This window comes from Triticum urartu, chromosome 5A (assembly GCF_056163025.1).
Source record: "Triticum urartu cultivar PI428250 chromosome 5A, HENAU_Tu73, whole genome shotgun sequence".
Taxonomy (NCBI): Eukaryota; Viridiplantae; Streptophyta; class Magnoliopsida; order Poales; family Poaceae; genus Triticum; species Triticum urartu.
Window position 1 is genome coordinate 322,852,690 of NC_141877.1, and position 6,000 is coordinate 322,858,689.

Below are 6,000 nucleotides of genomic sequence, written 5' to 3' on the forward strand. Positions count from 1 at the left end.
TGATCTTGCTGTAAAAAATAGAAACTTTAGTGCTCACAAGATTTGCTGCCATTTTTTTTACTGAAGAGTGAGATTAGGTTGATTATTTTTGCAGATTATTAATAGGTAAATTCCTCACGTCAAGCAATTTATTTTAGAATTTTTGGGGTTCCATAAGTATACGTTTGATCCAGATTACTACAGACTGTTCTGTTTTTGACAGATTCTGTTTTTTATGTGTTGTTTGCTTTTTTTGATGAATCTATGAGTAGTATCGGAGGGTATGAACCATAGATGAGTTGGAATACAGTATATATTACACCAATATTAATTTAGAATGAGTTCACAACAGTACATAAGTGGCGATTTATTTTCTTATACTAACGGAGCTTACGAGTTTTCTGTTAAGTTTTGTGTTGTGAAGTTTTCAAGTTTTGGGTAAAGATTCGATGGACTATGGAATAAGGAGTGGCAAGAGCATAATATTGGGAATGCCCAAGGCATCCCAAGGTAATATTCAAGGACAACCAAGAGCCTAATCTTGGGGATGCCCCGGAAGGCCTCCCCTCTTTCGTCTTCGTTCATCGGTAACTTTACTTGGAGCTATATTTTTATTCACCACATGGTATGCGTTTTTCTTGGAGCGTCATTTTATTTTATTTTTTGCTTGATGTTTGAATAAAATACCAAGATATGAAATTATTAAATGTTAGAGAGTCTTCACATAGTTGCACAATTATTCGACTACTCATTGATCTTCACTTATATCTTTTGGAGTAGTTTGTCATTTGCTCTAGCGCTTCATTTATATCTTTTTAGAGCACGATGGTAGTTTTATTTTGAAGAAATAGATGAACTCTCATGCTTCAGTTATATTATTTTGAGAGTCCTAAGCAGCATGGTAATTGCTTTGGTTATGAATTTAGTCCTAATATGATGGGCATCCAAGAGGGATATAATAAAAAACTTTCATATAAAGTGAATTGAATACTATGAGAAGTTTGATACTTGATTATTGTTTTGAGATATAAAGGTGATAATATTAGAGTTGTGCTAGTTGGGTAATTGTGAAATTGAGAAATACTTGTGTTTAGGTTGGCAAGTCCCGTAGCATGCACGTATGGTAAACATTGTGTGACAAATTTGAAGCATGGGGTGTTCTTTCATTGCTTTCCTTATGAGTGGTTGTCGGGGACGAGCGATGGTCTTTTCCTACCAATCTATCCCCCTAGGGGCATGCGTAGTAGTACTTTGCTTTGAGGGCTAATAAACTTTTGCAATAAGTATATGAGTTCTTTATGACTAATGTGAGTCCATGGATATTACGCACTCTCACCCTTCTATCATTGCTAGCCTCTTCGGTACCGTGCATTGCCCTCTCCCGCCTTGAGAGTTGGTGCAAACTTCGCTGGTGCATCCAAACCCCGTGATACGATCACACATAAACCTCCTTATATCTTCCTCAAAAGAGCCACCATACCTACATATTATGGCATTTTCATAGCCATTCCGAGATATATTGACATGCAACTTTCCACCGTTCCGTTTATTATGACATGCTCCATCATTGTCATATTGTTTTGCATGATCATGTAGTTGACATCGTATTTGTGGCAAAGCCACCATGCTTAATTTTTCATACATGCCACTCTTGATTCATTGCACATCCCGGTACACCGCCGGAGGCATTCATATAGAGTCATATTTTGTTCTAAGTATCGAGTTGTAATTCTTGAGTTGTAAGTAAATAAAAGTGTGATGGTCATCATTATTAGAGCATTGTCCCATGCGAGGAAAGGATGATGGAGACTATGATTCCCCCACAAGTCGGGATGAGACTCTGGACAAAAAAAAGAGGCCACAAAAAAAGAAGGCCCAAAAAACAAAAAAAATGAGAGAAAAAGAGAGAAGAGGCAATGCTACTATCCTTTTACCACACTTGTGCTTTAAAGTAAGCACCATGATCTTCATGATAGAGAGTCTCCTATGTTGTCACTGTCATATACAAGTGGGAATCTTTCATTATAGAACTTGGCTTGTATATTCCAATGATGGGCTTCCTCAAATGCCCTAGGTCTTCATGAGCAAGCAAGCTGGATGCACACCCACTTAATTTCTTTGATGAGCTTTCATATATTTATAGCTCTAGTGCATCCGTTGCATGGCAATCCCTACTCCTTGCATTGACATCAATCGGTGGGCATCTCCATAGCCCATTGATTAGCCGCGTCAATGTGAGACTTTCTCCTTTTTGTCTTCTCACATAAACCCTATCATCATACTCTATTCCACCCATAGTGCTATGTCCATGGCTTGCGCTCATGTATTGCGTAAGGGTTGAAAAGGCTGAAGCGCGTTAAAAAGTATGAACCAATTGCTCGGCTTATCATCGGGGTTGTGCATGATGGGAGCATTTTGTGTGACGAAAATGAAGCATGGCCAAACTATATGATTTTGTAGGGATAAGCTTTCTTTGGCTATGTTATTTTGATAAGACATAATTGCTTGGTTAGTATGCTTGAAGTATTATTATTTTTATGTCAATATTAAACTTTTGTCTTGAATCTTATGGATCTGAATATTCTTGCCACAATAAATAAAATTACATTGATAATTATGATAGGTAGCATTACACATCAAAAATTTGGCTCTATCATTTACCTACTTGAGGACGAGCAGGAATTAAGCTTGGGGATGCTTGATATGTCTCCAACATATCTATAATTTTTTATTGTTCCATGCTATTATATTATCAACCTTGGATGTTTTATATGCATTTATATGCTATTTTATATGATTTTTGGGACTAACCTATTAACCTAGAGCCCAATGCCAGTTTTTGTTTTTCCTTGTTTTTGAGTTTTGCAGAAAAGGAATACCAAACAGAGTCCAATTGATGTGCCAATTTTTGACGATTTTTTATGGACCAAAAGAAGACCCCGGAGTAAAAGAGTTGGGCCAGAAGAGTCCCGGGCCGGCCATGAGGGTGGGGGCGCCCCCCCCGGGCGTGTGGTCCTACCTCGTGGACGACTCGGGCACCTTCTTGACGTGAGACCTACGCCAAAAATTCCTATAAATACAGAAACCTCCAAAAAATAACCTAGATCGAGAGTTCCGCCGCCAGAAGCCTCCGTAGCCACCGAAAACCAATCTAGACCCGTTCCGGCACCCTGCCGGAGGGGGGAGTCCCTCTCCGGTGGCCATCTTCATCATCCCGGCGCTCTCCGTGACGAGGAGGGAGTAGTTCTCCCTCAGGGCTGAGGGTATGTACCAGTAGCTATGTGTTTGATCTCTCTCTCTCTCTCGTGTTCTTTAGTCGTCATGATCTTGATGTATCGTGATCTTATGATGTTTCTCCCCCTCTATTCTCTTGTGATGGATTGAGTTTTCCCTTTGAAGTTATCTTATCGGATTGAGTCTTTAAGGATTTGAGAACACTTGATGTATGTCTTGCATGTGCTTATCTGTGGTGACAATGGGATATCACGTGATCCACTTGATGTATGTTTTGGTGATCAACTTGCGAGTTCCGTGACCTCGTGAACTTATGCATAGGGGTTGGCACACGTTTTCGTCTTGACTCTGTGGTAGAAACTTTGGGGGCACTCTTTGAAGTTCTTTGTGTTGGTTGAATAGATGAATCTGAGATTGTGTGATGCATATCGTATAATCACACCCACGGATACTTAAGGTGACATTGGAGTATCTAGGTGACATTAGGGTTTTGGTTGATTTGTGTCTTAAGGTATTATTCTAGTATGAACTCTATGATAGATTGAACGGAAAGAATAGCTTCGTGTTATTTTACTACGGACTCTTGAATAGATCGATTAGAAAGGATAACTTTGAGGTGGTTTCGTACCCTACAATAATCTCTTCGTTTGTTCTCCGCTATTAGTGACTTTGGAGTGACTCTTTGTTGCATGTTGAGGGATTGTTATATGATCCAATTATGTTATTATTGTTGAGAGAACTTGCACTAGTGAAAGTATGAACCCTAGGCCTTGTTTCCTAGCATTGCAATACCGTTTATGCTCACTTTTACCACTTGCTACCCTGCTGTTTTTATATTTTCAGATTACAAATACCCACATCTACCATCCATATTGTACTTGTATCACCATCTCTTCGCCGAACTAGTGCACCTATACAATTTACCATTGTATTGGGTGTATTGGGGACACAAGAGACTCTTTGTTATTTGGTTGCAGGGTTGTTTGAGAGAGGCCATCTTCATCCTACGCCTCCCACGGATTGATAAACCTTAGGTCATCCACTTGAGGGAAATTTGCTACTGTCCTACAAACCTCTGCCCTTGGAGGCCTAACAATGTCTACAAGAAGAAGGTTGTGTAGTAGAATCACCTCCCCCTTGCTCCTTTATATATGGGGGCAAGGGGCACCCTAGAACACACAAATTGATCATTGATCCCTTATCCATGTGCGGTGCCACCCTCCACCATAATCCACCTCGACCATATCATAGCGGTGCTTAGGCGAAGCCCTGCGTCGGTAGCAACATCATCATCGTCATCACGTCGTCGTGCTGACGGAACTCTCCCGTGAAGCTCTGTTGGATTGGAGTTCGTGGGACGTCATCAAGCTGAACATGTGCTGAACTCGGAGGTGCCACGAGTTCGGTACTTGGATCGGTCGGATCGTGAAGACGTTCGACTACATCAACCGCGTTCACATAACGCTTCCACTTACGGTCTACGAGGGTACGTGGACGATACTCTTCCCTCTCGTTGCTATGCATCACCATGATCTTGCGTGTGCGTAGGAAAATTTTGAAATTACTACGTTCCCCAATAGTGGTATCAGAGCCAGGTTTATGCATAGAAGTTATATGCACAAGTAGAACACAAGTGAGTTGTGGGCGATACAAGTCATACTGCTTACTAGCATGTCATACTTTGGTTCGGCGGTATTGTTGGATGAAGCGGTCCGGACCGACATTACGCGTACGCTTACGCGAGACTGGTTCTTAAGGATGGCAATTTTACCCATGGACATGGATATCCGACCCGAATGGACAAGGTCTGGATATGCTTTTGTGTCCATGGACACCACCCAAACCCGACCCGATTGCTCGTGGGTAGGGCATGGATATAATCTTGTACCCATGGATATATCCAAACCCGACCCGATAGTATGACTTAATGGGCAAAAATCTGCTATCCCTACCCCACTGTCACATGTCCCACTTCAATTTTACACTTTGTTATCTAAAACATGTAAAAGAAATTGCACAATCTCCATCCTAACTTTTATTAGTTGACCTTCAATCCCCTCCGTAACATACTCCAATGCCCCTTCCATTACTTTTATCTCCTTGTTAAATGACTCGTCATTCACAACTATTAGAAAAATACTAAATGATCTTAGCTTGTTAGTGGACGTTGATTTACCATAAGTTGATGTTTAGCATGAGTGACGCCTAGCCTGCAACAAGGTGAATAATGGAGGAGCTTATGTTAACATTGTGTTATGTGTTATTTATATGCCTTGAGAGGACCCAACGGATATCCAGTGGGTATGGATATCCATTGGGTTTGGACATGGACACAATTTATCACCCATGGATTTTCTCGTGGATGGACAAAGACTGTCTTCATGGATATGGATATGGATTTAATAATTTCCAACCCAATCCAAACCCGACCCATTGCCATCCTTGCTGGTTCTACCGACATGCTTTGCACACAGGTGGCTGGCGGGTGTCAGTTTCTCCAACTTTAGTTGAACCGAGTGTGACTACGCCCGGTCCTTGTTGAAGGTTAAGACAACACTAACTTGACGAAATATCATTATGGTTTTGATGCATAGGTAAGAACAGTTCTTGCTCAGCCCGTAGCAGCCACGTAAAACTTGCAACAACAAAGTACAAGACGTCTAACTTGTTTTTGCAGGGCATGTTGTGATGTGATATGGTCAAGACATGATGCTAAATTTTATTGTATGAGATGATCATGTTTTGTAACAAAGTTATCGGTAACTGGCAGGAGCCATATGGTTGTCG